Here is a 24517-nt window from a genome sequence, read left to right as displayed (position 1 = left end):
ATTAGAGAAATCAGTGAGTTGTCAAATAATAAATAGCAGATCTTCTAGACTATAAGGCCAGTTCTCTACCTATGACAATTACACCATGTTTCTTGTCTCACATAAGAGGTATTCAATCAATTTTAATTGAGTTAGATTGAACTGATGTGTACAAATCAGCCATACAAAGTATAAAAACTGACATTACTAGGTCAAGAGAGATAATTGTAGTTCAAGGGAAGTAGAGCAAGGAGTCAATGAAGTGGTATTTTTCAAATTCACTGTTTTGTTCTGTTTTATTCAAAGGAAGTACATTGCCTTGTTTGCATTATGCATATCAAGTTTTATCATCAGTTACGTCTTCCTAGAAGAGATGAAAGTACTTAAAGACAAAATGAAGCCCAAGTTCCTCCAAATATATTTTCAATATGCAGCTTACTGTTTGCATTTTTTGGATTTGGGCATGACAAGAAATGTTTCTTTCTGCTTTTGATAATTCTGTAAAGCAGAATGTTTTAAAGGATAAGAAAATAATTGATTCCATTTCCTGAAGCACAGCAGTTTTTCAAGGTGAAGGTTATGGGTTAGTAGTATTTAATCAGAATATCTTTGCAAATCATGACTTAAGACATTTTAATGGATTAAAAATCTTGAGGTAACTTAATCCCACATATTGTCTAATTTATGCTGCTCTTAAGAGAGATTACTGAAATATGATTTGTTTTCATGTGAGGCTTAAGAAAATTTAAAGAAATTTCTAGTTTTGTTTAAATGAGTGCTTCATGATGTGTAAATTGCCCAAATTAGCTCCTTTTGTTTCAATACTATTTACAATTACTATTGTTGGGGGGATTAAGGAGGGAGGGAAAGCATGCAGGAAAGAGCAAATGCAGAAATGTAAAAGAAAACTTTTTTTTTTTCTGGTTAATAAAACTGTATAAAGTTTCCTTACTAATTAAAAATTCACTGCAGCAAGAGTCCTATGTCACTATGAACCTAATTCTCTAGGTTCTATCAGAAAGCAGTTCCCTTATTTTCCCTCTCTGAGACTTTAAATATAATCGATATTACTATGAAGAAGATTATTGTTTTGCCACAAGTTCCCTTTTAATGACTGACCCAGTTCCCCTAATTGTCCTATTTAGTTACTCTGCCTCAGGTTATAACCATTCCCTCTTAATGTTTGATGGGATAAAGGTCTTTTTCCATTTTAGACATCATTAGAATATCGGGAGCCTCTCCAGTACTTCCCATTATGTGATCCTAGATGCCACCCCACATTAGGTTATCCCCATCCAGGTACCACCCCCATTATGTCATTGTTCTTGTTATCCTATAAAAGAATCTTGCATCTGACATTCATTGTTGGATTCTTTGAGACGATAGTCTCATTCAGCCCTGGGACCAAACCATGGATCCATTTGGTCCCAGTAAATCTCTCCATTAAATAAATTATTAAATTGTTCTCTAATTTTTATCTTGCTCAGTTTCTCCAACATTATATTATTAAGAAGGCATGGCCTGTGAAGATTACATTATAACTCTGATCATCACCAATCAGTTTCAGGCTGGCCAAGTTCTGCTTGGATAAGGTGGCTCAGGGCAGTTCCAATTATGCCTGCCCAGGCACCAAATAGTAAATAAAGAGTGCTGATGTCTTTAAATGAAATAACTAGAAATCCTAGATAATAACTGTTATTTCTAGAATGTTTTAGATTTTACAACTTTGAGTCTCTCTATATGGATTCTCCTCTTCTTCTTCCTCCTCCTCCTCCTCCTCCTTTTACTCCTCCTCTTCCTCCTCCTCTCCTCCTTATTCTCATTCTTCTCAATGAATTTTGAGAGAAATATGAAGGAAGACTGAAGAAGAAGGAGAAAAAGAAAAAGAGAGAATTATTGCCTGGGTTCCTGCCCCAACCTTGCCACTAGTATGTTGATTTTGTTTTTGTTTTAAACCATTCAGACCACCATCTCCTATGTAAATGAAGGAGTGAGCAAGAGGCTGCCTAATGTCCCTCACACTTTGAAATCTACAATTCTGCATAAACCTATTTAGACCTAGAGTGTTTCCAATATTTAATGTAAACCAATATAATAGAATTCTTTATTTTAAAATGAAATAACTCAATAGTTTAAAAGAAAACAAATACACATATAGAGATCAAAAGAAAAGACATGGTACTATAAGTATAAACAGATAGAAAATTGAATTTATACTTTTTTTAAACCTATAAAAAAGAAAGATTGGATTCATAATAAATTCATTTTCCCCTTAACTGAAATTTTCATCCATTGAAATCTATTCTCCTCTACCTCCTAAAGGCCAGGAAAAGCACTGGTATATTTTGCTTGCTTCTTTTGTTGAAAATATCATTAATGAAAAAAATAAGAAAATATAATATACCTTACTAGAAAAATAATTGACCTGGGAAACAGATTCCTGGGAAACAAGAATTTTTTGACTACCTGAAAATCATGATGAAAAGAGAGACTGGACAATATCTTTCAAGAAATTATCAAGGAAAACTGCCATGGTTTCCTAAAGCCAAAGAATAAAATAGTCATGGAAAGAATTCACTAATCACATCTTTAAAAAATATCCCAAAATAAAAACTCCAAGCATTGTAGCCAAATTCCAAAACTATCACGTCAACAAAAAATATACTACAAGCAACCAGAAAGAAACAATTAACATTTCAAGTAGTCATAGTCAGTATTACATAGCATTTAGCAGTTTCTGCATTAAAGAATTGGGTAGCTTGGAATATTGAAATATTGATATTTCAGAAAACAAAAGAACTTGGATTACAACCAAGAATCATCTATCCAGGAAGACAGAGCATAATCTCTCAGCAGGGAAAATGGACATTCAGTGGTCATTGAATTTCAACCTTTGCTGGTGAAAAGACCAGAGCTAAACAGAAAATATGTTCTTTAAATTCAAGACTCAAAAAAAAAGCATAAAAAGTAAACAACAACAACAACAACAACAACAACAACAACAAAAAACAAGAATATCAACAATATGCTATTCAACAGTGTTAAACTGTTTATATCCCTACATGGGAAGATGATACTTGTAACTTTTCTAGTAAATTTGGTTCCTGATCATTATTAATATGTTTTTGTATATCTGTTATTTCCCATCCCTTCTCATTCCTCTGCTATTACTTCTACCTATTTTACTTTACAATTATTTAATGACACCCTGTCTCAAAGGGTTCTCCCTTTAATCTCTTCTTCAATTTCCGCCTCCTTCTTTATCCTATTCTCATTCATCTACATACCTAACCACATTCTTGGTAATGTATTCATCCTTCTATAGATACCTTATCCTATTCCCTTCCCTCTTATTTCTTTATAAATTTAGACTTTTATACCCTTTTAGATACATATTTATTGTTCCCTTTTTAATCCATTCCAGATATGAGTAGGATTCCAATCTACTCCCATCTAACTTCTCTGTCATTTCTTGCTCTTGCACCTCATTTGTGTGTGTGTGTGTGTGTGTGTGTGTATATATATATATATATATATATATATATATATATATATATATATTTTTTTTTTTTTTTTCCTTTTCTTACATGGCTTTGCTTTATAGAATCACATCACATTCAGCTCTATCTGAATTTTTCTTTTGAACTATCCAATTACTAATGGTAATCTTAGGCATAGGATTTACATTTCTACATCCAAATTATAATAAATTCATTCTCACTGAGTCTCTTGTAATTATTCTTTGATGTTTACCTTATATTACTCTTGGATCTTATATGTCAAATTTTTTATAAACTTCAAGTCTTTTTGCAGAAAAATCTTGAAAATATGACAATTTCTTCAATGTTCATTTTTACCCTATTCAGGATTATGTTTAACTTTGTTATACTTGTAACTCTTAAGAACTGGGTTTCTATTAATGCAGTTAAAAGGAGTTTACTTAGAAAGAGGATGTAAGAAAAGTTAATTTTAATATAATGATAAAAAAATAGTTAATGGGGAAAATAAAAGGCCATAAAAAATCTATTACAAAAAAGGAAAAGAAGGAAGGGGATGAACATTGTTTGAACATTGCTTTCATTATAATGCTGGAGAAACTGAGCAAGATAGAGATTAGAGAACAATTTAATAATTTATTTAATGGAGAGATTTACTGGGACCAAATGGATCCATGGTTTGGTCCCAGGGCTTAATGAGACTATTGTCTCAAAGAATCCAACAATGAATGTCAGATACAAGATTCTTTTATAGGGTAACAAGAACAATGACATAATGGGGGGGGGGTACCTGGATGGGGTTGACCTAATGGGAGGAGGCACCTAGGATGACATAATGGGAAGTACTAGAGAGGCTCCTGATATTCTAATGATGTCTAAAATGGATAAAGGCCTTTATGCCATCAAACATTAAAAGGGAATGAGTATAGCCTAAGGTCTAAAATATAAGAACTTTATCCTAACACTAAGAGGAAATGATTATACCCTGAGGCAGAGTAACTGAATAGGACAATTAGGGAAACTGGGTCAGAACTTTAAAAGGGAACTGTGGCACAACATCATCAGATTTGGTTCAAAGGGGTAATAACATGCACACAGCTGAGTAGAGAAATCTATCTTACCTTATAGAAAAGTAAAGGTGGGGAAGGGAAAGAAGTGGTAGGGGAGGAAGTGATAGAGAGGAGGGCAGACTGGGAGAAGGCAGTGATGAGAAGTAAAGCACTGGTAAGGACAGATAGGATAAAAAGAAAGATAAAAGTATAAAAAAGATGGGGAAATGAGAAGAAATCCCATCATTTCCTTTCAGTATATTTTTTGCCTCTGTTTTGAGTGATTAATCAATTTTTGAGGAACAGATGAGAATAAGTTATTTTTCTATTTGCTGTTCATTATTCGTTTTAAACAGGAGAGAAAGGAAGTTTCTTCAAGGAAGTAAAAACAAAACAAAACAAGATACAACATCACAACATACTTTTGAAATAAAAAAAGATGAGAACCCACACAAATACAAGATTTGAATGTTCTAGTAAAAGGAATGTATTCACAAAATAACTAAATTATTCCATTTAAACTGATCATAACACATTTTAACTTTAAATACATTTAACTTTAAATAGCAGTGGTGCTATACTTAGACACAGACCTAGAGAAAATAGGAAACGTATTGAAAAATACAACCAAGTTTAACTTTCTTATAAGTCAGAAACTGGTAGGAATTCCAGAGGCTATAGTAGTCCAATTTCTTAATTTTATAAATGAGGAAAATGAAGTACAGGGAGCTGAATTGAATTACCCAATATAACATAAGTACTATCATAAGCAATTTAAACAAAACATTGGTGGAGAGGTGTGAGGATTACTTCCATATCTTCTTGGTATAAATGATAATAATTTGAGAAAACAAGAAGCTGAGTAATTTAATAGTGGTCAAGAGGCCAAATAATGAAAAGATTATGGATCATCTGACTTATAGCCCAAATATTTTTACATTATATCAGATGCCTAAACAATGCCTTCCCCAGTTTTCTTATCATATTGACAGTATTCATTGGAAAATATACATCTTCCTATGGGCTTAAGTTTAAAATATCTATCAAAATGGAATACAGTTTTATAGATTTTAATTCAGATAATTCACCTGAAATTATCCTTTTGAAAGAAAAATCTTTGTTACAGCCCTTTTTGCAGTGGCAACAAACAGGAAAGTGAGTGAATGCCCATCAGTTGGAGAATTCCATATTAAGTTATAGTATATGAATGTAATGGAATATTATTATTCTACAAAAAATGATGAATGGGCTGATTTCCAGAAAAGCCTGGAAAGACTTAGCACGAACTGATGCTAAGTGAAGTGAGCAGAAGCAAGAGAATATTATACACAAGGTTATATGGTATTCAAATGTTATGGAGTTGGCTCTTTGCAATAAGGAGATAATTCAAGGAGAAATTCCAATAGACTTGTGATGGTAAGTGCCATCCCTATCCAGCAAGAAAACTATGGAGACTGAATATGGATCAAAGCATAGTATTTCATCTTAACTGTTCTTGTTTGTTTGTTTTTTCCTTGTTTTTTCCTTCTGTTTTATTTTCTATTTTTGATCAGATTTTTCTTGTTCATGATAAATATGGAAGTATGTCCAGAAGATTTTGTAAAGGTGAATGTTGAAAATTATCTTTGCATGTATTTGGAAAAATAAAATACTATAATAATTTTTAAAAGAAAATTATATTACTACTTGAAAAGTAAAACAGGAGATTAAGACATCATCATTATAAAAATCGATAAAAAATTATTTGACCAATTATCAATAGTCCAAAATATATCAAGCTGCAATGAGTGGGATTTTGTCTGATTCAAAGAGATATGATAGTAGATGACTGATACACTTTGGACCATGGAGACTCACCCATTGGATAGTCTTAGTTCATCCCAATATCTTTCTCATTCTGAACTGTATTAGAGCAAAAAAAAAAATGTTCCTGGGGTACTATTCAGATTCATGTCACTAAAATTAAGATACCCATGTAGGGTAGGAACAGCAACTATTAAAGCCTCTGTCTCTTAAAATAATTCATTTTTTTCTTTGATCCCATTACAACAACAACCAAAAAACCCAACATAAATACAATAAGCATGTAGTAAGCATCTACTATATTTTTATTTACTGTGCTAAAAGCACTTTGTGAGTATTATCTTATTTTAGCCATAATAACTCTAGAAGGAAAATCTTATTATTCTCTATTTTAGAGTTGAAAAAATTGAGGCAGACAAAGTTGAAGTGTCTTGCTCAGAGCAACTAATTAGAATCTGAGGATAGATTTGAATTCAGAACTTTCTGCCTCCAGGAATCATGTGCCACTTAGCTCATAGTATGTATTTATATTTGTAAAGTTCTTCACATAATAGATGACACATAATAGGTATTTACTAAATTATTTTCCCTTCCTTTCCCCTGATAAGAGAAACTGGCAGAGTTTTTCCTACTGCTACTAAAAAAGATATAAGTTCTACCATATAGATTGTTTTAGGTAGGGATAGTTGACAATGCTTTCAACCTGCTATTGTGCCTTCTTGGTATGGCCATTATTTTTGTACCTTTATAATCCGTTTTAGAATAATAGAACAAGCTGTTTAAATCTTCATTATTACCAAATTCAAAGTTCTTTTTGGTTGGTATAGAGAAATTCATCTGGCAATTCATCTCTCATCATAGGAAATCAAAGGCATCTATTACCATTTAGTATAGGCACATGGTTGTGGACTTGTAAGAAGGAACCTCAGCAAAAGCTTAGGAGGGAAGTAGAAGTCATTACAGAATACCATGAGTTGATCTGGTATCTGGAAGCTTGGCTCTCTTAAAACATGTTTAACATTGAACTGTACTTGGTAATCTGGGCACATAATATCTTTTTGAAGGAGATTTATTGCTGATAGTTATATTGAACTTTCCCCTAAAGAATAATTTTTTTGGCTATTTGTTAAGGCTTCTCTGTACAATAAAATTCTAGGCAATTATAGTCAGGTATGTTTCACTGAGAAAAGTAAAATAGCCTTTTAAATTTTTAATTTTTTTTAAGAAAATGGATTAGTTAAAAGTATAAAGCATTGCAGACTGTGAACACAGCATTTCTTTTTTTAAAGGAATTTTTTACTGCAGCTTGTGCCACCTGCCAACCTCCTCCTTTCCTCAGAAGTCAAATTCCCATTCCACCTCAGAGAATGAATAATAGTTTAAGTACCCAGAATGTGTTTGTAATAATTGACATTTCATTTTCCAGTGCCAAGGCAACATGGACAGAATGCTTTATATTGGAGACTGAAGGATGTGCTTTCGTCCTGTTGATCTCTTGCTGAAATTAAGCATGCCCAAAAGAAATGTAGAGCTTAATGTGACATGAACATGTCAGAGTCAGCTACCTAGAAGAAGTAGGCAGAGCTGGAGGTTTATGAGTTTCATCAAAGAAAATAAAGTTTTCTTTAGGGGAAATGTAGGCATGAAAAATACATAAATATGGAAAGACTGAAATTTCCCTTTGAACAAATACATTGTTGGATTTGTAATCAAGGCACATCACATAAGTCTATAAGTTCTATATCAATCACAGATTGAAAAGAAAAATAAACTCAGACCTTAAGGATGGTTACACTTCAATTCTTTTTTTTAAAAAAACAAGAATGATGAATGTATTATAGTCAAATAGCATCTTTTAAAGTTTCTATCAGAATGATAATGATGATGATTGCTATTGTTATTATTAAATTATTTCTATTGTCTTTATAGAATCACTTTAGCTCAGAAAGAAAGAAATCAACAACCTACTCATTTACATTCTCATATAATATTTGGCAGTTGATTGTTGTCGTTGTTATTATTGTTGTGTATTATTATTGATCTCATAAATATCATTATTATTGTTTTGCCAAATTGTTTGCTTTCTCCCCAGGATTCTTAAGGATTTTTCTCAAGAATAAACAGAGACTCCTATTGATTAAAGTAGATTTTGCCAAGGTTTAGACTATTCACTTCAGCCACAAAAGAGATTAAAGGACAGAGGGAAAAGCAGAAATACCACATTATGCTATAAAAGTTGTGATGATGAGATTATGCAAAGTATTCTTGATGTTTAATAGTTAAAGTATACAGAAAGAATGAAAGTTTATTTTTTAGTAGAATCATACATTTAAATATGGAAGATCCTTTAAAACTCACATTATATATCCCTCTCATTTTATGCAGGAACAAACACATGTAAAGAAATGAAGAAACTTGCCCAATAGACATTTATGCATTTTTAAATAAATTTAATTATTTATTTTGAGGTTGTTTTTTTTTTTTTTTTCTGACTAATCTCCCTAAATTTAGCACACAATCTTTGTAAATATAAGCAGGAAAATTTCTCATACTCCTCTATGTCTGCCAGAGCATCAATTATAGTGCCTGGCACGGCTTAGATATGCAAATACTTACTATCAAGTCCCTTTATGGTAATAGAAAGAATACTGGAATTGGCTTCACTGCTTATTTTTTTTTTTTTATCTTGAGTATATTGTTAAAACTATATAGGCCTCAGTTTTGTTTTTTTTTTACCCCACTTTGACAAAGTGGGGAGGATAATCTTTAAGATTTTTTTTTTTGACTCTAAAGAATTATGATCAGTTATCCTATAAGTGATTAATAGAGGTCTGGGAGGTTGCCTTCAGTAAAATGGTATTTCTTTCAGTACTTCAATCCTTCTCATTTTGAGCTCTGCTTCTTTCTAAGACTAGGAAAAACAAGGAAACTTGCCTCAGTTTCTCTGGCATTACAGTTTTTCTTTATGTTTTCCCCATTCTATTTCCCTTGATTTTCTACTGATATAACTTTGGGCTGTCATTCTTGTCCTTTGACCATGACATTAGTGATGAGCTAGAAAGATCTCATTTGTAACAACATTCTAACAGAGTTTTATATTACAAGAGTAAGCAAAAAGAGAACACTTAAAAGGATTAGGACTTTCCCACCTTTTTTTTTTTTTTTGCTTCAAAGTGATAATAGAACACTCATAAAAATTACTCAACTGAAGATTCTACAATAGAAACCCAAGATTCTACTGTAGAATATGATAGCTTAATTTCCTCTGCTCCACAGCAGGCCAACCCAAAATACAGTGGTTTTTTTTTTTTATTTAAAATGCAAATTATAAACATTTGAACAGCTTTCCCACTGGTATTCAGTTTTTGAGGGATATGAATTTTAGAATTAAAGGAAGGAAAAGTATATTCAGTGACCATTTTCAATCCAACCCACCCAAAGCATTTATTAAGTACCTTTTACCTTCTGTAAGTATGGTGTTATATGCTGGAAATATAAAATGAAAAATAGTTCCTATCCTCAATTGTTTATATTCATTTTAGAATATATATATATATATATATATATATATATATATATATATATATATATATATATATATATATATGTGAAATGAATAATGCAAAGCAATGGAGAAAGAACTAAAAATAACTAAGTGAATTAGGAAAGGTTTCCCAAAGGTCATGGTATATAAACTTTGATTTGAATACCATAAGAAGGTGATCTTCAGGTGTAAAATTGTTGTTGCTTGTCCTCTGTTTTTGAAGAGGACCATGACATCAGGGAGATGATGCCATGACATGCAAGTGAATTGGATTGAAGTGATAGAGGGCTGTGCAAGGTCACCAAACTAATTTTTTTTTCCTAGGAAGTCATTTGGGTCCAGTGGAAAGGTATAGATCAGGATAACTGTAGGTGACCCTGATGCCCAAGTGTGAAACTCATTTAAAGGTATATAAAGAAAACGAAATGCCAAACTCAGGGAATGGTAAATAGGACAGTTTGGCTGAAATAGAAAGTATATAAAAGGCAGTGATTAATGGTAAACTGAGGAAAATAGGACAATGAAAGATTGCAAAGATTTTAAAGCTAAAGCTGAAAAGTTTTTTTTTTTTTTTTTTTTTTTTTTTTTTTTATTTTACCCAAGAGACAATAGGGAGCCACTAAAGGATACTGAGCCATTAAGTTGATAATCAGCTTTGTCACAGAAGATAAATTATTTTGGCTGCTGTGTATGATATAGATTGGGGAAAAAAAAAAAAAAAACAAAACAACAACAACAACAAAGATTGGAAGCCAGGAGTCAAATTTAGAGACTGTTTCAATAAATAAGAAACACAACTCTATTTTCTCCAATAAGAAAATGGCAATGAGAGTTCTTATTAAAATTTTAGTGTTAGGCATCTTAACTGAAAGAATTGGTTTCAGTAAAAGTAAGATAAGCCAACATAAAATCCAGGTGAAGGGAGAAAAAGGCAGCTAGCAAATCTGGAAGTGAGATTTTTCCTACCATTTGAAAAATAAAGCAATTTCTTTTCTTCTTCTTGTGAATCATTGTCCAATGTTAGTTTGAAATTGTTCCTCCTAGAAAAAGACTCTTTAACAATAGACCCTGGGAGAAGTGTTTCAATAGTTTAGAGATCTATATATTTTAACTCATGTCCCAAAATAATACAGTTTTATTTGTATCAAGGTAGAAAATGGGGCAGTATTTCTATTAAGCTGTCTCTGGCAATGACCACTCTAAGCTGATTCAAAGGATAATGGTTCAGTTTAAAGCCAAGAATGTCATCTCTCCTTCTCTTAGACCAGCATCAGCACCAACCTATCACAATGCATGTCCAGTGTGACTTCCTCTGAATCTACTGACTTCTTTTTTCCACTCCTCTTATCTGCTTAGAAAGCTGGAAAGACAGAGGCAACTGCACCAGAGTGAAACTATGCTGAGCATTGCCCATAGAGAAACATCAACTGGGCTCAGCAGGGAGTGGTGAAGGCGAGGGAGTAGAAATTGGTGGAAATTACCTCAAAATAGAGCAGTTAATTCAGGAAGGGGGCAGTGTGCTGCAGAAGTATCCTCCATCATCCCATTGCTATAGTAACAGCCAATATTCTCTTCTGTGAGGTAGGATTTTTAGGGAACTTCTTCTGTGGGTAATTGTGTGATTCCCAGAGGATGCTCAGCTTATCGCAACCCCAGCTTATTTCCTTCAGTGATGAAATCACATATTGACATAATATACAGACCAGATTTTGTTCAACAGTTTCATAATGCTCATAACAATACAATGGGAGAGATGTTGTAAATGCCCCACTGGGTCTGTGGGAAAAAGTCTTTCTCAATTTCTTAATTATGTCCCAATTATGTCCAACCCAACCCAACAATTGGATTTATGATCCAATGTGCTATTTTCTTCATCTTTGCTATTTCCTTCTCCAGCTGATTAAGGTAAATAGAGGTTAAGTGACTTGATCAGGGTTACACAACTAGTGAATGTCTAAGACTGGTTTGAATTCAAGTCATCTTGATTCCAGAAGTTACATGAATCACCCCAGAATCACCAGAAAAAATAAATATTGATTCCTATTGTCAAAAATTGTGATTGAGATGGAACTAGAAAAGCACACTAAAACATCAGCTATTTGAGTTAAGCAGGGAATGTTTTCCTTCAGTGAAGTGAATTTCTAATTCACTGAAGAAAATTTTAGCAAACTTTTTTAAGGGGTTTCAATTGTTGCTATTGTAAATCTTCCTCAAATGTGCTATCCTGCTTTCCTTTCTTAATAAATACAACAAAGTGAATTGATTGAAGTTTTCACTAATGGAAAAAAAATTGTACTGCAGCAGCTTCACATTTTAGGTAATCTTTGGCCAATAATCAAGGAAGTGTAGATAAATCAACTGTTTATTTATTTGATTAATGCTATAAGAACATAACCAGATATGTGTTTTTTAAATAAACTAGTTGATATGATTTATCACATTCTTCTCAAAGCTAATTATAAAATATTTCAAATAATGGAGGTTTTCAGTTATTTCAATTCTTAATGTTTTTGTTGTCTCAGTATTTGTATATGACTGACTTTTCTCCATCAAAAGCCCAGCACATTACTCTTACAATGTGGATGGAGTTACCTATTCAATTCTTATATATTAATTTAAAACATAGCTACAAACTAGTCTCAACTAAAAGCAAAGAGGAGAAATAGAATAAGACAAAGCAGAAGGGGGGAAATATATAACAAGAATAGAAAAGTAGAAATAGAAGCAGCAGCTGTGATGGAGAGTAGGAGAAAAGAATAAATAAGAGTACTGCACTAGAAGTATCAGGGAAAATAGAAGTTAGGTTTTTTGCCCATTGATTTTATTATTATTTTCTGTGACAATTAACATATGATTGTATTATTATTACTATTGTACTTTAAAACAGGTTACAATTAGATTGAATTTGATAAGAGCTCTTAGACCTGCCTTGTAAAGCTAGAAAAATAGCCTGAATCTAAATAAGAGAAAATTTAAAATTCATAAATAAAAGTACTAGATTCATGTTCAAAAAGTCAACCCAAAACGTTCAGGATGCAAAAAGCAGACCAAATATTTCATTTCTAAAAATATTTGGGGAAGTTTTTACAGTGAATTCAGTATGAATCCATAGCATCCTTCCCCAGTGTCCAAAAGTTCAAAATAATCCAAAATAATAAAAAGAAAAATCCATCTTAAAGAAGTAAATTTTTAAGAATTAGGAAGTTTATAGTCCAGTTGTTCTTTGTACTCATAGATCAAATCTGTAGTATTGTATTTAATTTGAGAGGCCCAATTTTAGGAAAAATCAGCAAACTAGAACTTATTAAAAGCATGATATAAAGCAAGTTAGTTAAAAGCCCTGCATTATGCTAATTGTTTTTTTTTTTTTCAATACCCTGGAGAAAAGAAGATAGCTAAAGGTATACCAGCCCTGGAGTCAGAAGAACATGAATTCAAATCTGAACTCAGAAACTCATTACTTATGTGACCCTGAGCAAATCATTCAGCTCTGATTGTCTTTAAAAAAAAAAAAAAGGCCTGGATAGATTTGATCTAGAAAATAAATTTAAAGGGGAACATGGCAGTTGCATTGAATGATATGAAGGGCTATCATATGGTAGAGATATCAAATTGGGCATATTGTGTTTCTTAGACCCAGAGGACAGAAGTAGGAGCAATCGAAAAGTGGATTTGGGCTTATGGCTGTATGAAGAATTTCCTGATGAGTCAACATCATAGTGTGGCTATAAAGATTAAATGGAGAGAGAGAAGGATTGGCCCTATGGTATCATAAACAGAACTTTCAAATGGTTAAATTCCCTTTCCCAATGTAGGACAATTGAGCTTTGCAATATAAATTAAACCTTCTTTGCAATTTATATTATTCAATAGTTACCTAGGACACTGTGAATTTCTCAGCATCTCTCAGCATCACCCAGCCAGTGTGGCAGATGCAAGTTTGACTTTAAGCTTTCTTAACTTCAAAGCCATCATCTAGCCATCATACCATACTACCTCTATAGGTGAAGAGATTTAAAATCATAACACATTGTGTTGTACCACAGTTCTCTTTTAATGTCCTGACCCAGTTTCCCTAATTGTCCTGTTCAGTTACTCTGCTTCAGGTTATAACTATTCCCTCTTAAGATTTGATAGGATAAAGGTCTTCTATCTTAGACCTTAGGCTATACTTATTCCCTCTTAATGTTTGATGGGATAAAAGTCTTTATCCATTTTAGACATCATTAGAATATCAGGAGCCTCTCCAGTACCTCCCATTATGTCATCCTAGGTGCCTCCCCCTATTAGGTCAACCCCATCTAGGTACCTCCCCCATTATGTCATTATTCTTGTTACCCTATAAAAGAAACTTGTATCTGACATTCATGGATGGATTCTTTGAGATGATAGTTTCATTCAGCCCTGGGACCAAATCATGAATCCATTTGGTCCCAGTAAATCTCTGCATTAAATAAATTGTTAAATTGTTTTCTAATCTCTATCTTGCTCAGTTTCTCCAGCATCCCAGCTCTGCCTTGGGCAGGGTGGCTGTGGATCTGAATTATTGGCCTGGAGAGGCCAGGGCCCACCTGGATATTTTTTTTTCCAGAGCCTCCGGGGAAAGAGAGCAGTTTCTACTCACAACAGCCTGATGGTAGACATTCCCATTTTGGCCTCAGGAGAGTAAGTCTGTCTGTGTACCTTTTGGGGTACCATCTGGTTAAGTCTTAAGACCTGTTCTGTTTTTTTTTTTTTTATTTTTATATGAGACCTGTTCTGTTCTGTTCTGTATGCTAGCATCAGGATTCCCAGAATTATAAAATACTGATGAGCATAAATTCTGGGAGTAGGGTCTTCTGGACACAGGGGACCCTACCTGGGTCTCTAAGATACCAACTGTGTGTACTAACTGTACCAACTGTGACAGTTGGCACAACTCTGGGCATTCCAGAGTATAAATCTGGGTGTCTTTTTAAGACACCATCTGGCTAAAAAAAAAAGTCTCCTTTTGGATTATGGGAGGGAAGACTGGAACCAACAACTTCCCTCGGGGCTATTCTTTCCAGATAACCCCTGGTCTGTGTCAAATGTTTTGACTACGCAGTCTATGTGTGTTCTGTATTCTGTGTGATTTGTTAGTCTGTTTTGTTCATTTAAAAGCTCTGATAAGTTTAAAAACAATGATCAAATTTGGGAATTAGTTATTTCAATGTGCTTAGTATAATTCTGAACTCCAACTGGAGAAAACATTTGATTAGGAATTTTAGGATGATTCTAAATTTGGGAAATAATTTTTACTAGTTTGCCTTTGCATACCAGATTTGTTCTGAATATTCCTTTGGGCAGTTTTAAAATTGTGGGAAATAATTGTACTGTTGCCTATGTTGGCTAGATTTGAATTATCTTTAAGAATAAGATCTTAAAAGAACAATAGCTTGTAAAAGAAGTCCTATTAACTTGCCTGAAAGGGATCATGTGCCTCTAATTAGGTAAAGTAAGTAGCAAAAAGGATCTGACTTTTCTGAAGGCTTCAACTCTGGCCAAGTTGGACTTAGGAGAACTTCATTGGGAATAATGGCTACATGGGGCCAGAAGGAGAGAAAAAAACTATGCTGTTTCATTATTTGAAATATGATAGGAAAAGCAGTTTTATATTATTGGGAATTAAAGCTGTATTTTGATTCAGAGTTTGTTACCTATATTATACATTGTAAGTTATACTTTAAATCCAGCTCTGCTAGAAATGTGGAGTTTATGGAATCTCCCCCCCCATACACGCTGATTTCTCCTACTTTAAAGGTTGGGTGGGGTAGGGCTCTTTTGTCTTCAAAGGTGAAGATTTAAACTCACCCTCCACTGCTCTCTGCTGCTTCAGGTATGGAGCATCTAGTTAGTCTGGGCTGCAGTTTAGTTCAACTTCCCTCTCCATTGCCTCTTTGGAGATGGAATGGGGGGAAGGGCAGCCACTTAGAATCCTTTCCTCCTCCCCTCCCCCTAAACTGTGTTCCAGCCATTTTTTATCAAGTTGTAGCCATCTGGTTTTGGCTAAAATGAGCAAACTGATTTGTATAAATATAAGGTTATGGTAAATATCTGTTTAGGATTTATCAAAAACTTTAGTTAATGGGATTTGTTATTGGAGGTAAAATTTCTGGGGTTTGTAGTTAACGTCACTGCATTTTTTCTCCTGTAACTGATTTCTATAATCAGACCAATGGTCAATAAGAAACTGTTAATGCAATTCAATTATGTCATACCTTGCTATTTCCAATACAGTTATATGTTATATCTGGTTATCTGTAATCATTATACCCTAAATACTTGAGCAAATAAATTTTTAGTCTGGTCATCTATCAGTTACTAGATATTGTGTCTGAATATTCAAGTTTTCTCTTTTTTAAGGTTTATAACTAATGAGAGGCCACATCTTGTAGCAGTCCTTGTGGACCAGTCTTTCTATCTCAGACTGTTCTGAGTTCTCTTTGTTAGATTTGTTTTTGTTTCTAGATTTGGTCAAATTACAGATATATTGACTTGCTTCTGGGACCTAGATCAAGCTTTGATTGTCAGCACGCCACACCACACCCATCCCCCTCTCTGGACTGAGTATCTTTGCCCATCTTCAGCAGGAAGCAGTTTGTAAGAAAAGCATCACCCCTGCTCCTGATGTAATTTGGACTGATATGGGGGAATGAGAAAGTGGCTGAATTGTTAGAATTTTAACTATATTACTGTGTTTAAGACTTGGGAAATTGTTAAACTTGTGTAACTATTGCTGTTATGTTTGAGGCATTTTTAGTCTGTTATGTATATGCATATGTGTATGATTTATAATGTGGGATGGTTATTTGATAATTCCTTATTGTGAGGAAAAAGAAAAGGGAGGAAGAAATAGGAAATTAGGGAAACTGGTGTATTTTCTTAGGTACTTCTGTCCCACCTCCTATCTTACTAGTTCAGATTTAATTGGAAATCCTTTAAACAGTCCTTTTTAGTTTTCACTCCTTGCTTAAATTTACTGGGGTATGATTTGCTGATTGTGCTTTAACTTTGAAATTCCTTATTCTGTTGGAATTGCCCTGACAGACTCAGTTTTTTGGCATTATATTTTATAAACAACCAGAAATCAGACACTTGTCTTGGGACTGACAGTATCTCTAATCTGTTTGTCCACTCCTGTTATCAGGGAGAGACTTGTCATTGACATAAGTCCTTGTATTGTTCTAGCTTTATTTTAATTTTTATTTGGTTTGTTTATTTCACAAAGGATTGGTCAAAATTATGGTGCTAAGACCTTCTAGAGGCAGAAAATTCAAAGATTTGAATAGTTAGAAGAGAGAGTGTGCTGAATGTTGTGCCATAGTTCTCTTTTAATGTCCTGACCCAGTTTCCCTCATTGTCCTATTCAGTTACTCTGCCTCAGGTTATAATCATTCCTTCTTAATGTATGATAAGATAAAGGTCTTATATCTTAGACCTTAGGCTATTCTTATTCCCTCTTAATGTTTGATGGGATAAAGGTCTTTATCCATTTTAGACATCATTAGAATATCAGGAGCTTCTCCAGTACCTCCCATTATGTCATCCTAGGTGCCTCCCCCCATTAGGTCATCCCCATCCAGGTACCTACCCCATTATGTCATTGTTCTTATTACCCTATAAAAAATCTTGTATCTGACATTCATGGCTGGATTCTTTGAGATGATAGTCTCATTCAGCCCTAGGACCAAATCATGAATCCATTTGGTCCCAGTAAATCTCTCCATTAAATAATTTATAGACTTAGACCTTCTCTAAGTCAAGAGGAAAAGATTTAATACACTGCTATAGCAAAGAAAAGAAGTTTAGCAATGAACAAAGGGAATGACAAGAACTTACAATTAATTAGGAGAAATTGTCCATTAAGGAGGAAAACATCATTAAGGCATGGCAAATTTCTTATGAACTCTTGGCTACAAAAGTGGGGCTATATTCTAAGAAAAGGAGTTTTAGTGGAAGGCCATTGACTGGTGGGCAAAATTCCTTTGTTTTTAATTTATTTTTAATAAAGCTTTTTATTTACAAAACACATGCATTGGCTTTTGGAAAACTTTGTGCTCCAAATTTTCCCTTTCTTCCCCAACCTCCTCCCCTAGATGGCAGGTAATCCAATACATTTTAAATATGTTAAAACATATGTTAAATCCAATATATGTATACATATTTATACAGTTATCTTGCTGCACAAGAAAAAAATGGATCAAGAAGGAAAAATAAAACTGAGAAAGAAAACAAAATACAAGCAAATGACTACACAAAGAGTGAAAATGCTATTTTGTGGTCCACACTCAGTTCCCACAAGCCTCTGTTTGGGTGTAGATGCGTCTCTTCATCACAAGATTATTGGAACTAATCTGAGTCATCTCATTATTGGAAAGAGCTACATCCATCAGAATTGATCATTGTATAATCTTCTTGTTGCCATGTACAATTGTTGAGGAATGAGACACCCTAACAGAGTCTGAGGGTCCCCAGGCTGGTGTCACAGATTAATGGTGTCACACAAATAATTCACAGGCCCATTCTCCAAGTGAGGTTGGTAAAAATGGGTTGATTTTCACTAAGCAAGCCCAGTGGGCCCCTTATTAGAAGTTAGCAGTGATTTGGGATATAGGATTCAATTTTATTTAGCTTTCTGTGGTCCAAAGTTGGGAGCAATCTTCAGATGAATTGAGGGACTAATTTCCAGGTCAATAATTCATGGTGATTATCCCCCCAGCCAAGATCTCCAAGTGAATTGAAGATGGGGATTATTTTAGGAGTTTCCTGAGGTCAAGTAAAAGGAGTATAGGGAGGAGTGGTCAGGAGATTCAGCATTTTCTAACCCAGCCCTCCACACATACAGAAATCAGGGGATCACAGAGTCCTTATTATATCACAATGATCTCTTGATTCTGCTCATTTCACTTAGCATCAGTTCATGTAAGTCTCCCCAGGCATCTCTAAATTCATCCTGCTAATTGTTTCTTGTAGAACAATAATATTCCAGTACATTCATATAACAAAACTAATTCAACTGCTCCCCAAGTGATGGACATTCACTCAGTTTCCAGTTTCTTGGCTCTACAGAAAGGGCTGCCACAAGCATTTTTGCATATGTGGGTATGAGTAAAATTCCTAAAGAAGGTTGGAGGTAATTATAGTATGAATTGGTCTTTTATAGGGGAAATATAACTTTAGGAGTTCTCATCCTAATTTGCCCTTTATTGGATATTGTAAAGTGTGAGTTTAGAATGATTTTGTCAATCCAAGGAATTTACAAGGGACAAAAGTTCTACTTTAAGAATAAAAGTCTCACTTAATGTTTAGATAATCCTATAAGTGCTCCTTCCTACTTTCCTCAGGGAATAGTGGGCTGTAAAATTCAGGCTTTTCTCCCATAGTGCTATTACCTGCTGTCAAGGACCTACCTAAATCAAGGACATGCTCAATTATGGAATATCTGGTTTTTTTCTCCCTCTTTATCATTAATATCCATCCCTTTTCCTTCCCTAGTGAAAGGTCTTTGAGAGGAGAGACTTTCTTTTGTATCTCTCTATCTCTGTCTCTCTTTGTCTCTCCGTTTCTCTCTTTCTTTCTTTCTCTCTAAATCTCTCTGTGTATGTCTCTGTCTCTATCTTTGTCTCTTTCTCTCTCTCTCACTTTGTGTCTTCTCTCTCTTGGCTTTCTACTCCCAGAGACATGAACAGTGTTAAGCACATAGTAGGCATTTTATTAAAGCTCAGTGATTGCTTGATTATAATTTCTATGGAAATTACTACTTTCTTTTGAATGGAACTAAATTATTTTCTGTTTCGTTCCTACTAAGGATTTTTATTTTAACTCTTCACAAAAGATCAGGAAAATGTGGTTCATGAGTCATATTTAATTAACTAGTATTTAGATCCTGATTGTGAAAGGCTTGATCTAAGTGTGGGATATAGGCAAGATTGTTACCATATAGGGCTACAGACTTATGAGTGCACTGAAAGATATGACCTAAACTATCTTCAAATTTAGCTGTTAAAATAGGACTTTTCTTAAGATTTCTTCCTCTATTGAAGTGGAAAGATCATGTAGAACTTAAGGAATCATGAGGTTTATATGTAAGTAGTCCCTTTTCAGTTAAAAATATGGGTCATTTAAAAATATTTACCTGTCTCTTCTCTTAAAATATTCTACCATTAATTCCTAATTTGAAAAATAGTCTTATAATTAAATTTCAGAGGTCAGTACTGTATAATGTAAGAAAAAAAGCCTTAGGGAAAAATGTTTGAGATTGAAGACTTAGCTGTATGAATTTAAGAAAATCTTGGAATAGGGAACAGGTTTTTTTTTTCTTTGTTTTTTTGGGTTTTTTGCACTCAATTTCCTCTTTAACACGTAGAGTTACAATTAGGAATTAAAACAGAATCTAGTATGCTTCATCAGGGCAAAAAATAATCTTTCAAAGTAAAAAGTAAAAAATAAAAGAAATAACAGTGATACATTTTGCTAAAAGTTTTCACAGATAATTAATTAAAATAATTCCTGAACATATATGTAACAAATATCATAACATCTAATTTCTTAAAATAAAATAAAAATCCTCAAAATTAATTAAAAATTAAATTGGTTAAAGGTAGCAATATACAATAGAACTAGAACCAAACCAAAAAATAAACAAGAAGAACAAAAAAGTTAAGGAAATTAATAGAATTTTAGAAAAACTTAGCTGTAATAAACCTCTGGAGATTATTGATTTGTAATAATAATAAATAGATCTGTTTCTCAGCTATACAGGATATCTTCACAAAAATTAACCATGTATTGTGTATAAAAATCTCACAAATTCATAAAGATAAAAAATATTATATGTATTTTTTCTGACCATGATGTAATAAAAATAATATTCTATAGAGGTTCTGTGAAGTAGAGATTAAAAATGAATTAGAAATTAAATAATCTAATCCTGAAAATGAATGAAAGCTTAAATTAAACAAACAAAAACAGAAAAAAAACTGAACAAATAAAACATGGGCTTTTAAAAATATAAATATAACTTACTTTTTTTTCAATTTAAAAGAAAATGTTCAGCATCAAAAATGAAAAGGGAAACTGGTCAAAAATGATGTAATAAAAGTAATTAGGTTATATTTTGCCAATAATAATATACCAATAAAACTAACATTTTTTTTAAAAAGAACCAATATTTACAAAAATATACAAATCTAATTTAGCATCTTAAATTAATTAGACTAAGATGATTTTAAAAATGATAAATGCTAGTAAAGATGTGGGAAAATAGCTACACTGATTCATTGTTGGTGAAGCTGTAAACTAGTACAATCATTCTAAAATGGAATTTGGAATCATAGTCATAAAGCTTTTAAACTGCATATTCCCTTTGACTTAATAATATCCATTCTATATTGGATCTTGAAAGAGAAATTAGAACATTTGTTTTTACCAAACAGAAAACAAAGAAAGAAGGAAAAAATATATAGAAATATGTTTATAGCAGCTCATTTTATGGTAACAAAGAATTGGATATCCATCAATTCAGAAATGGTTAAACAAGTTATATTATATGAATATGGTAGAATAGTATTTTATTGTTAGAAAGGGTGAAAAGCCTGGAAAGAGATACATAAGTTGAAAAGAAATATGTAAAGAAACCCAACTGGAAAGACTGATCAACCCATTAATCAATCACAATTCCAAAGAACTCATGCAAAAATATGGTATTTACTTCCCAAAAAGAACTGATGACCTCAGAGTTGAGATTGAAGCATTTTTTCTTCCTTTTTTTTTTTTTCCTTGCATTTTATCTCAGAAAATTATTATGGAGAAATTCATTTTGCAAAGCTATACATATTTTAATGGGTCTTGCATTTCTTGCTTTTTTTTAAGTTAATAGACAAGGAGGAAGAAGAGGATTTTTAGTTGAAAAATAAAAATTTAAATTTAAAAAATGATTCCCTAATGTCTCTTTCACGACTCAATTCATTCCTTGTTTATTTCTATCCATTAGCCTTTCTAGTTCCCAAGTTAGAACCAATAATTTGCTTTGCACCAAAGAATTATCTTTTATTTATTTTTTATTTATTATAGAAATATATGTGCATATTGTATCCTTCAATCAAACAGAAATTCCTTGAAGGTATGATCTTTTATTTTTTGATCTTTCTATCCCTAACATTTAGCATGTTGTCAGATGTACAAGTAGTACTAAATAAATACCTGTTGACTCATTGATGGACTGGTATATTTGAGTCAAATGCAAATTATTAGATAGGAAACCAATCTTTTAGATAGGAAACCAATCTTTTTCGCTAATGCCTCACTCTTATTCTCAGCTAAGAGAATAACCAAAGAAAACTCTTCCATTTGGAACTCCATGAAGGTGTGATGTTAAACATTGCATTCAGTGTTTTGTTTTTTTTTTTTTTTTTTTTTTTAATTTTTAATGTTTTAAATTTTAAAATCAATCTGTATGAATTTAATTGGTCAATCATTTTTTTTCAGTGTTTACTAGTGTTGTGCCACAGTTCCCTTTTAATGTCCTGATCCAGTTTCCCTAATTGTCCTACATCAGTCACTCTGCCTCAGATAATAACCCTTCTCTTTTAATCATTAGAATGTTTGATAAGATAAAGGTCTTATATCTTAAACATCATTAGAATATCAGGAGCCTCTCCCCATCTCAGGTACCTCCCTTCATTATGTCATCCCCATCCCAGATGCCTCCCCTCATTAGATCATCATTCTTATTATCCTATAAAAGAATCTTTGTATCCAACCTTCATTACTGAATTCTTGGAGATGATAATCTCATTCAGCCGTGGGACCAAACCATGGATCCATTTGGTCCCAGTAAATCTCTCCCTTTCAAATAAAATATTTAAAACTCTCTAACCTCTATATTGCCTTAGTTTCTCCAGCATTATGCTAGACACTAAGACATTCAACTCTTTTATTACTCAAACTTATTTCTCCATTTTTAGAGAATGTGTTTTTTAGAAAAGACTATAATCAAAAGGCTAACTAGGAATAACCAAGATAGTTTTTTGCAAGTACTAGGTGGTCTAGTTGACAGAGCTCCAGAAGCATAGTTTAGAAGACCTAAATTCAAAACTTTATTATCCACATGATAGTGGGCTGTAAAATTCAGGCTTTTCTCCCATAGTGCTATTACCTGCTGTCAAGGACCTACCTAAATCAAGGACATGCTCAATTATGGAATATCTGTTTTTTTTCTCCCTCTTTATCATTAATATCCATCCCTTTTCCTTCCCTAGTGAAAGGTCTTTGAGAGGAGAGACTTTCTTTTGTATCTCTCTATCTCTGTCTCTCTTTGTCTCTCCGTTTCTCTCTTTCTTTCTTTCTCTCTAAATCTCTCTGTGTATGTCTCTGTCTCTATCTTTGTCTCTTTCTCTCTCTCTCACTTTGTGTCTTCTCTCTCTTGGCTTTCTACTCCCAGAGACATGAACAGTGTTAAGCACATAGTAGGCATTTTATTAAAGCTCAGTGATTGCTTGATTATAATTTCTATGGAAATTACTACTTTCTTTTGAATGGAACTAAATTATTTTCTGTTTCGTTCCTACTAAGGATTTTTATTTTAACTCTTCACAAAAGATCAGGAAAATGTGGTTCATGAGTCATATTTAATTAACTAGTATTTAGATCCTGATTGTGAAAGGCTTGATCTAAGTGTGGGATATAGGCAAGATTGTTACCATATAGGGCTACAGACTTATGAGTGCACTGAAAGATATGAACTAAACTATCTTCAAATTTAGCTGTTAAAATAGGACTTTTCTTAAGATTTCTTCCTCTATTGAAGTGGAAAGATCATGTAGAACTTAAGGAATCATGAGGTTTATATGTAAGTAGTCCCTTTTCAGTTAAAAATATGGGTCATTTAAAAATATTTACCTGTCTCTTCTCTTAAAATATTCTACCATTAATTCCTAATTTGAAAAATAGTCTTATAATTAAATTTCAGAGGTCAGTACTGTATAATGTAAGAAAAAAAGCCTTAGGGAAAAATGTTTGAGATTGAAGACTTAGCTGTATGAATTTAAGAAAATCTTGGAATAGGGAACAGGTTTTTTTTTTTCTTTGTTTTTTTGGGTTTTTTGCACTCAATTTCCTCTTTAACACGTAGAGTTACAATTAGGAATTAAAACAGAATCTAGTATGCTTCATCAGGGCAAAAAATAATCTTTCAAAGTAAAAAGTAAAAAATAAAAGAAATAACAGTGATACATTTTGCTAAAAGTTTTCACAGATAATTAATTAAAATAATTCCTGAACATATATGTAACAAATATCATAACATCTAATTTCTTAAAATAAAATAAAAATCCTCAAAATTAATTAAAAATTAAATTGGTTAAAGGTAGCAATATACAATAGAACTAGAACCAAACCAAAAAATAAACAAGAAGAACAAAAAAGTTAAGGAAATTAATAGAATTTTAGAAAAACTTAGCTGTAATAAACCTCTGGAGATTATTGATTTGTAATAATAATAAACAGATCTGTTTCTCAGCTATACAGGATATCTTCACAAAATTTAACCATGTATTGTGTATAAAAATCTCACAAATTCATAAAGATAAAAAATATTATATGTATTTTTTCTGACCATGATGTAA

Source organism: Antechinus flavipes, chromosome 2, assembly GCF_016432865.1.
Source record: "Antechinus flavipes isolate AdamAnt ecotype Samford, QLD, Australia chromosome 2, AdamAnt_v2, whole genome shotgun sequence".
Taxonomy (NCBI): domain Eukaryota; kingdom Metazoa; phylum Chordata; class Mammalia; order Dasyuromorphia; family Dasyuridae; genus Antechinus; species Antechinus flavipes.
This window is presented reverse-complemented; position numbering follows the sequence as displayed.